This window comes from Tachypleus tridentatus, unplaced genomic scaffold (genome assembly GCF_004210375.1).
Source record: "Tachypleus tridentatus isolate NWPU-2018 unplaced genomic scaffold, ASM421037v1 Hic_cluster_2, whole genome shotgun sequence".
NCBI lineage: Eukaryota > Metazoa > Arthropoda > Merostomata > Xiphosura > Limulidae > Tachypleus > Tachypleus tridentatus.
This window is the reverse complement of record NW_027467782.1, coordinates 67595779-67606568: the sequence shown is the minus strand read 5'-3', so window position 1 is coordinate 67606568 and position 10790 is coordinate 67595779.

Below are 10790 nucleotides of genomic sequence, written 5' to 3'. Positions count from 1 at the left end.
TACTTTTTCAACAAAAAGCAATGTCAAAACAATATACGGAAGTTAAGTATGTTATATTGAAACAGTTTACTGCTTCAACAAAGAGCACTGTCACAACAATATACGGTAGTTAAATGTGTTATATTGAAACAGTTTACTGCTTCAACAAAGAGCAATGTCACAACAATATACGGAAGTTAAGTATGTTATATTGAAACGGTTTACTGCTTCAACAAAAAACAATGTCACAACAATATACGGAAGTTAAGTATGTTATATTCAAACGGTTTGCTGCTTCAACAAAGAGAAATTTCACAACAACATACGGAAGTTAAGTATGTTATATTGAAACGGTTTACTTCTTCAACAAAGAGCAATGTCACAACAATATACGAAAGTTAAGTATGTTATATTGAAACGGTTTACTGCTTCAACAAAAAGCAATGTCACAACAATATACGGAAGTTAAGTATGTTATATTGAAACGGTTTACTGCTTCAACAAAGAGCAATGTCACAACAATATACGGTAGTTAAATATGTTATATTGAAACGGTTTACTGCTTCAACAAAAAGCAATGTCACAACAATATTCGGTAGTTAAGTATGTTATATTGAAACGGTTTACTGCTTAAACAAAGAGCAATGTCACAACAATATACGGTAGTTAAGTATGTTATATTGAAACGGTTTACTGCTTCAACAAAGAGCAATGTCACAACAATATACGGTAGTTAAGTATGTTATATTGAAACGGTTTACTGCTTCAACAAAGAGCAATGTCACAACAACATACGGAAGTTAAGTATGTTATATTGAAACGGTTTATTACTTCAACAAACAGCAATGTCACAACAATATACGGTAGTTAAGTATGTTATATTGAAACGGTTTACTGCTTCAACAAAAAGCAATGTCACAACAATATACGGAAGTTAAGTATGTTATATTGAAACGGTTTACTGCTTCAACAAAGAGCAATGTCACAACAATATACGGAAGTTAAGTATGTTATATTGAAACAGTTTACTGCTTCAACAAAGAGCAATGTCACAACAATATACGGAAGTTAAGTATGTTATATTGAAACAGTTTACTGCTTCAACAAAGAGCAATGTCACAACAATATACGGAAGTTAAGTATGTTATATTGAAACGGTTTACTGCTTCAACAAAGAGCAATGTCACAACAATATACGGTAGTTAAGTATGTTATATTGAAACGGTTTACTACTTCAACAAAGAGCAATGTCACAACAATATACGGAAGTTAAGTATGTTATATTGAAACGGTTTACTGCTTCAACAAAAAGCAATGTCACAACAATATACGGAAGTTAAGTATGTTATATTGAAACGGTTTACTGCTTCAACAAAGAGCAATGTCACAACAATATACGGAAGTTAAGTATGTTATATTGAAACGGTTTACTGCTTCAACAAAGAGCAATGTCACAACAATATACGGAAGTTAAGTATGTTATATTGAAACGGTTTACTGCTTCAACAAAGAGCAATGTCACAACAATATACGGAAGTTAAGTATGTTATATTGAAACGGTTTACTGCTTCAACAAAGAGCAATGTCACAACAATATACGGAAGTTAAGTATGTTATATTGAAACGGTTTACTGCTTCAACAAAAAGCAATGTCACAACGGAAGTAAAGTATGTTATATAAAACGGACTGCTTCAACAAAGAGCAATGTTAAGTATGTTATATTAAAACAGTTTACTGCTTCAACAAAAGCAATGTCACAACAACATACGGAAGTTAAGTATGTTATATTGAAACGGTTTACTACTTCAACAAAAGGCAATGTCACAAGAGCAATGTCACAACAATATACGGTAGTTAAGTATGTTATATTGAAACGGTTTACTGCTTCAACAAAGAGCAATGTCACAACAATATACGGAAGTTAAGTATGTTATATTGAAACGGTTTACTGCTTCAACAAAGAGCAATGTCACAACAATATACGGAAGTTAAGTATGTTATATTGAAACGGTTTACTGCTTCAACAAAGAGCAATGTCACAACAATATACGGAAGTTAAGTATGTTATATTGAAACGGTTTACTACTTCAACAAAGAGCAATGTCACAACAATATACGGTAGTTAAGTATGTTATATTGAAACGGTTTACTACTTCAACAAAGAGCAATGTCACAACAATATACGGAAGTTAAGTATGTTATATTGAAACGGTTTACTGCTTCAACAAAGAGCAATGTCACAACAATATACGGAAGTTAAGTATGTTATATTGAAACAGTTTACTGCTTCAACAAAGAGCAATGTCACAACAATATACGGAAGTTAAGTATGTTATATTGAAACGGTTTACTACTTCAACAAAGAGCAATGTCACAACAATATACGGTAGTTAAGTATGTTATATTGAAACAGTTTACTGCTTCAACAAAGAGCAATGTCACAACAATATACGGAAGTTAAGTATGTTATATTGAAACGGTTTACTGCTTCAACAAAGAGCAATGTCACAACAATATACGGAAGTTAAGTATGTTATATTAAAACGGTTTACTGCTTCAACAAAGAGCAATGTCACAACAATATACGGAAGTTAAGTATGTTATATTGAAACGGTTTACTGCTTCAACAAAGAGCAATGTCACAACAATATACGGAAGTTAAGTATGTTATATTGAAACGGTTTACTGCTTCAACAAAGAGCAATGTCACAACAATATACGGAAGTTAAGTATGTTATATTGAAACGGTTTACTGCTTCAACAAAGAGCAATGTCACAACAATATACGGAAGTTAAGTATGTTATATTGAAACGGTTTACTGCTTCAACAAAGAGCAATGTCACAACAATATACGGTAGTTAAGTATGTTATATTGAAACGGTTTACTGCTTCAACAAAAGCAATGTCACAACAATATACGGTAGTTAAGTATGTTATATTGAAACAGTTTACTGCTTCAACAAAGAGCAATGTCACAACAATATACGGAAGTTAAGTATGTTATATTGAAACGGTTTACTGCTTCAACAAAGAGCAATGTCACAACAATATACGGAAGTTAAGTATGTTATATTGAAACGGTTTACTGCTTCAACAAAGAGCAATGTCACAACAATATACGGAAGTTAAGTATGTTATATTGAAACGGTTTACTACTTCAACAAAGAGCAATGTCACAACAATATACGGTAGTTAAGTATGTTATATTGAAACGGTTTACTGCTTCAACAAAAGAGCAATGTCACAACAATATACGGAAGTTAAGTATGTTATATTGAAACGGTTTACTGCTTCAACAAAGAGCAATGTCACAACAATATACGGAAGTTAAGTATGTTATATTGAAACGGTTTACTGCTTCAACAAAAAGCAATGTCACAACAATATACGGAAGTTAAGTATGTTATATTGAAACGGTTTACTGCTTCAACAAAAAGCAATGTCACAACAATATACGGAAGTTAAGTATGTTATATTGAAACGGTTTACTGCTTCAACAAAGAGCAATGTCACAACAATATACGGAAGTTAAGTATGTTATATTGAAACAGTTTACTGCTTCAACAAAGAGCAATGTCACAACAATATACGGAAGTTAAGTATGTTATATTGAAACGGTTTACTACTTCAACAAAGAGCAATGTCACAACAATATACGGTAGTTAAGTATGTTATATTGAAACGGTTTACTACTTCAACAAAGAGCAATGTCACAACAATATACGGAAGTTAAGTATGTTATATTGAAACGGTTTACTGCTTCAACAAAAGCAATGTCACAACAATATACGGAAGTTAAGTATGTTATATTGAAACAGTTTACTACTTCAACAAAAGCAATGTCACAACAATATACGGAAGTTAAGTATGTTATATTAAAACAGTTTACTACTTCAACAAAGAGCAATGTCACAACAATATACGGAAGTTAAGTATGTTATATTGAAACGGTTTACTGCTTCAACAAAGAGCAATGTCACAACAATATACGGTAGTTAAGTATGTTATATTGAAACGGTTTACTGCTTCAACAAAAGCAATGTCACAACAATATACGGAAGTTAAGTATGTTATATTGAAACGGTTTACTGCTTCAACAAAGAGCAATGTCACAACAATATACGGAAGTTAAGTATGTTATATTGAAACGGTTTACTGCTTCAACAAAGAGCAATGTCACAACAATATACGGAAGTTAAGTATGTTATATTGAAACAGTTTACTGCTTCAACAAAGAGCAATGTCACAACAATATACGGAAGTTAAGTATGTTATATTGAAACGGTTTACTGCTTCAACAAAGAGCAATGTCACAACAATATACGGTAGTTAAGTATGTTATATTGAAACAGTTTACTGCTTCAACAAAGAGCAATGTCACAACAATATACGGTAGTTAAGTATGTTATATTGAAACGGTTTACTGCTTCAACAAAGAGCAATGTCACAACAATATACGGAAGTTAAGTATGTTATATTGAAACGGTTTACTGCTTCAACAAAAGCAATGTCACAACAATATACGGTAGTTAAGTATGTTATATTGAAACGGTTTACTGCTTCAACAAAAAGCAATGTCACAACAATATACGGAAGTTAAGTATGTTATATTGAAACGGTTTACTGCTTCAACAAAGAGCAATGTCACAACAATATACGGTAGTTAAGTATGTTATATTGAAACGGTTTACTGCTTCAACAAAAGCAATGTCACAACAATATACGGAAGTTAAGTATGTTATATTGAAACGGTTTACTGCTTCAACAAAGAGCAATGTCACAACAATATACGGATAGTTAAGTATGTTATATTAAAACGGTTTACTGCTTCAACAAAGAGCAATGTCACAACAATATACGGAAGTTAAGTATGTTATATTGAAACGGTTTACTACTTCAACAAAAGCAATGTCACAACAATATACGGTAGTTAAGTATGTTATATTGAAACGGTTTACTGCTTCAACAAAGAGCAATGTCACAACAATATACGGTAGTTAAGTATGTTATATTGAAACGGTTTACTGCTTCAACAAAGAGCAATGTCACAACAATATACGGAAGTTAAGTATGTTATATTGAAACGGTTTACTGCTTCAACAAAGAGCAATGTCACAACAATATACGGTAGTTAAGTATGTTATATTGAAACGGTTTACTGCTTCAACAAAGAGCAATGTCACAACAATATACGGTAGTTAAGTATGTTATATTGAAACGGTTTACTGCTTCAACAAAAAGCAATGTCACAACAATATACGGTAGTTAAGTACGTTATATTGAAACGGTTTACTACTTTACCAAAGAGCAATGTCACAACAATATACGAAAGTTAAGTATGTTATATTGAAACGGTTTACTACTTCAACAAAAGGCAATGTCACAACAATATACGGTAGTTAAGTATGTTATATTCAAACTGTTTACTGCTTCAACAAAGAGCAATGTCACAACAATATACGGAAGTTAAGTACATTATATTGAAACGGTTTACTCCTTCAACAAAGAGCAATGTCACAACAATATACGGTAGTTAAGTATGTTATATTGAAACTGTTTACTGCTTCAACAAAGAGCAATGTCACAACAATATACGGAAGTTAAGTATGTTATATTGAAACGGTTTACTGCTTCAACAAAGAGCAATGTTACAACAATATGCGGTAGTTAAGTGTGTTATATATAAACAGTTTACTGCTTCAACAAAGTGCAATGTCAGAACAATAACGGAAGTTAAGTATGTTATATTAAAACGGTTTACTGCTTCAACAAAAGCAATGTCACAACAATATACGGAAGTTAAGTATGTTATATTGAAATGGTTTACTGCTTCAACAAAGAGCAATGTCACAACAATATTCTGTAGTTCAATATGTTATATTGAAACGGTTTACTGCTTCAACAAAGAGCAATGTCACAACAATATACGGAAGTTAAGTATGTTATATTGAAACGGTTTACTACTTCAACAAAGAGCAATGTCACAACAATATACGGTAGTTAAGTATGTTATATTGAAACAGTTTACTGCTTCAACAAAGAGCAATGTCACAACAATATTCGGTAGTTAAGTATGTTATATTGAAACGGTTTACTGCTTCAACAAAGAGCAATGTCACAACAATATACGGAAGTTAAGTATGTTATATTGAAACGGTTTACTGCTTCAACAAAAGACAATGTCACAACAATATACGGAAGTTAAGCACATTATATTCAAACGGTTTACTTCTTCAACAAAAGAGCAATGTCACAACAATATACGGTAGTTAAGTATGTTATATTGAAACGGTTTACTGCTTCAACAAAGAGCAATGTCACAACAATATACGGAAGTTAAGTATGTTATATTGAAACGGTTTACTGCTTCAACAAAAAGCAATGTCACAACAATATACGGTAGTTAAGTATGTTATATTGAAACGGTTTACTGCTTCAACAAAGAGCAATGTCACAACAATATACGGAAGTTAAGTATGTTATATTGAAACGGTTTACTGCTTCAACAAAAGAGCAATGTCACAACAATATACGGTAGTTAAGTATGTTATATTGAAACGGTTTACTGCTTCAACAAAGAGCAATGTCACAACAATATACGGAAGTTAAGTATGTTATATTGAAACGGTTTACTGCTTCAACAAAGAGCAATGTCACAACAATATACGGAAGTTAAGTATGTTATATTGAAACAGTTTACTGCTTCAACAAAGACGGAAATGTCACAACAATACTTCAACAAGTTAAGTATGTTATATTGAAACGGTTTACTGCTTCAACAAAGAGCAATGTCACAACAATATACGGAAGTTAAGTATGTTATATTGAAACGGTTTACTGCTTCAACAAAAGCAATGTCACAACAATATACGGTAGTTAAGTATGTTATATTGAAACAGTTTACTGCTTCAACAAAGAGCAATGTCACAACAATATACGGAAGTTAAGTATGTTATATTGAAACGGTTTACTGCTTCAACAAAGAGCAATGTCACAACAATATACGGAAGTTAAGTATGTTATATTGAAACGGTTTACTGCTTCAACAAAGAGCAATGTCACAACAATATACGGTAGTTAAGTATGTTATATTGAAACGGTTTACTGCTTCAACAAAGAGCAATGTCACAACAATATACGGTAGTTAAGTATGTTATATTGAAACGGTTTACTGCTTCAACAAAAAGCAATGTCACAACAATATACGGAAGTTAAGTATGTTATATTGAAACGGTTTACTGCTTCAACAAAGAGCAATGTCACAACAATATACGGAAGTTAAGTATGTTATATTGAAACAGTTTACTGCTTCAACAAAGAGCAATGTCACAACAATATACGGAAGTTAAGTATGTTATATTGAAACGGTTTACTGCTTCAACAAAGAGCAATGTCACAACAATATACGGTAGTTAAGTATGTTATATTGAAACGGTTTACTGCTTCAACAAAGAGCAATGTCACAACAATATACGGAAGTTAAGTATGTTATATTGAAACGGTTTACTGCTTCAACAAAGAGCAATGTCACAACAATATACGGTAGTTAAGTATGTTATATTGAAACGGTTTACTGCTTCAACAAAGAGCAATGTCACAACAATATACGGTAGTTAAGTATGTTATATTGAAACAGTTTACTGCTTCAACAAAAGCAATGTCACAACAATATACGGAAGTTAAGTATGTTATATTGAAACGGTTTACTGCTTCAACAAAGAGCAATGTCACAACAATATACGGTAGTTAAGTATGTTATATTGAAACGGTTTACTGCTTCAACAAAGAGCAATGTCACAACAATATACGGAAGTTAAGTATGTTATATTGAAACGGTTTACTGCTTCAACAAAGAGCAATGTCACAACAATATACGGTAGTTAAGTATGTTATATTGAAACGGAAGTTAAGTTTACTGCTTCAACAAAGAGCAATGTCACAACAATATACGATAGTTAAGTATGTTATATTGAAACAGTTTACTGCTTCAACAAAAGCAATGTCACAACAATATACGGTAGTTAAATATGTTATATTGAAACGGTTTACTGCTTCAACAAAGAGCAATGTCACAACAATATACGGTAGTTAAGTATGTTATATTGAAACGGTTTACTGCTTCAACAAAGAGCAATGTCACAACAATATACGGAAGTTAAGTATGTTATATTGAAACAGTTTACTGCTTCAACAAAAGCAATGTCACAACAATATACGGAAGTTAAGTATGTTATATTGAAACGGTTTACTACTTCAACAAAGAGCAATGTCACAACAATATACGGTAGTTAAGTATGTTATATTGAAACGGTTTACTGCTTCAACAAAGAGCAATGTCACAACAATATACGGAAGTTAAGTATGTTATATTGAAACGGTTTACTGCTTCAACAAAGAGCAATGTCACAACAATATACGGTAGTTAAGTATGTTATATTGAAACGGTTTACTGCTTCAACAAAGAGCAATGTCACAACAATATACGGTAGTTAAGTATGTTATATTGAAACGGTTTACTGCTTCAACAAAGAGCAATGTCACAACAATATACGGAAGTTAAGTATGTTATATTGAAACGGTTTACTGCTTCAACAAAGAGCAATGTCACAACAATATACGGAAGTTAAGTATGTTATATTGAAACGGTTTACTGCTTCAACAAAGAGCAATGTCACAACAATATACGGTAGTTAAGTATGTTATATTGAAACGGTTTACTGCTTCAACAAAGAGCAATGTCACAACAATATACGGAAGTTAAGTATGTTATATTGAAACGGTTTACTGCTTCAACAAAAAGCAATGTCACAACAATATACGGTAGTTAAGTATGTTATATTGAAACGGTTTACTGCTTCAACAAAGAGCAATGTCACAACAATATACGGAAGTTAAGTATGTTATATTGAAACGGTTTACTGCTTCAACAAAAAGCAATGTCACAACAATATACGGAAGTTAAGTATGTTATATTGAAACGGTTTACTGCTTCAACAAAGAGCAATGTCACAACAATATACGGAAGTTAAGTATGTTATATTGAAACGGTTTACTGCTTCAACAAAGAGCAATGTCACAACAATATACGGAAGTTAAGTATGTTATATTGAAACGGTTTACTGCTTCAACAAAGAGCAATGTCACAACAATATACGGAAGTTAAGTATGTTATATTGAAACGGTTTACTACTTCAACAAAGAGCAATGTCACAACAATATACGGTAGTTAAGTATGTTATATTGAAACGGTTTACTGCTTCAACAAAGAGCAATGTCACAACAATATACGGAAGTTAAGTATGTTATATTGAAACGGTTTACTGCTTCAACAAAGAGCAATGTCACAACAATATACGGAAGTTAAGTATGTTATATTGAAACGGTTTACTGCTTCAACAAAGAGCAATGTCACAACAATATACGGAAGTTAAGTATGTTATATTGAAACGGTTTACTGCTTCAACAAAGAGCAATGTCACAACAATATACGGAAGTTAAGTATGTTATATTGAAACGGTTTACTGCTTCAACAAAGAGCAATGTCACAACAATATACGGAAGTTAAGTATGTTATATTGAAACGGTTTACTGCTTCAACAAAAAGCAATGTCACAACAATATACGGTAGTTAAGTATGTTATATTGAAACGGTTTACTGCTTCAACAAAGAGCAATGTCACAACAATATACGGAAGTTAAGTATGTTATATTGAAACGGTTTACTGCTTCAACAAAGAGCAATGTCACAACAATATACGGAAGTTAAGTATGTTATATTGAAACGGTTTACTGCTTCAACAAAGAGCAATGTCACAACAATATACGGAAGTTAAGTATGTTATATTGAAACGGTTTACTGCTTCAACAAAGAGCAATGTCACAACAATATACGGAAGTTAAGTATGTTATATTGAAACGGTTTACTACTTCAACAAAGAGCAATGTCACAACAATATACGGTAGTTAAGTATGTTATATTGAAACGGTTTACTGCTTCAACAAAGAGCAATGTCACAACAATATACGGTAGTTAAGTATGTTATATTGAAACGGTTTACTGCTTCAACAAAGAGCAATGTCACAACAATATACGGTAGTTAAGTATGTTATATTGAAACGGTTTACTGCTTCAACAAAAGCAATGTCACAACAATATACGGTAGTTAAGTATGTTATATTGAAACGGTTTACTGCTTCAACAAAGAGCAATGTCACAACAATATACGGAAGTTAAGTATGTTATATTGAAACGGTTTACTGCTTCAACAAAGAGCAATGTCACAACAATATACGGAAGTTAAGTATGTTATATTGAAACAGTTTACTGCTTCAACAAAGAGCAATGTCACAACAATATACGGAAGTTAAGTATGTTATATTGAAACGGTTTACTGCTTCAACAAAGAGCAATGTCACAACAATATACGGAAGTTAAGTATGTTATATTGAAACGGTTTACTGCTTCAACAAAAGCAATGTCACAACAATATACGGAAGTTAAGTATGTTATATTGAAACGGTTTACTGCTTCAACAAAGAGCAATGTCACAACAATATACGGAAGTTAAGTATGTTATATTGAAACGGTTTACTGCTTCAACAAAGAGCAATGTCACAACAATATACGGTAGTTAAGTATGTTATATTGAAACGGTTTACTGCTTCAACAAAGAGCAATGTCACAACAATATACGGAAGTTAAGTATGTTATATTGAAACGGTTTACTTCTTCAACAAAAGACAATGACACAACAATATACGATAGTTAAGTATGTTATATTGAAACGGTTTACTGCTTCAACAAAAAGC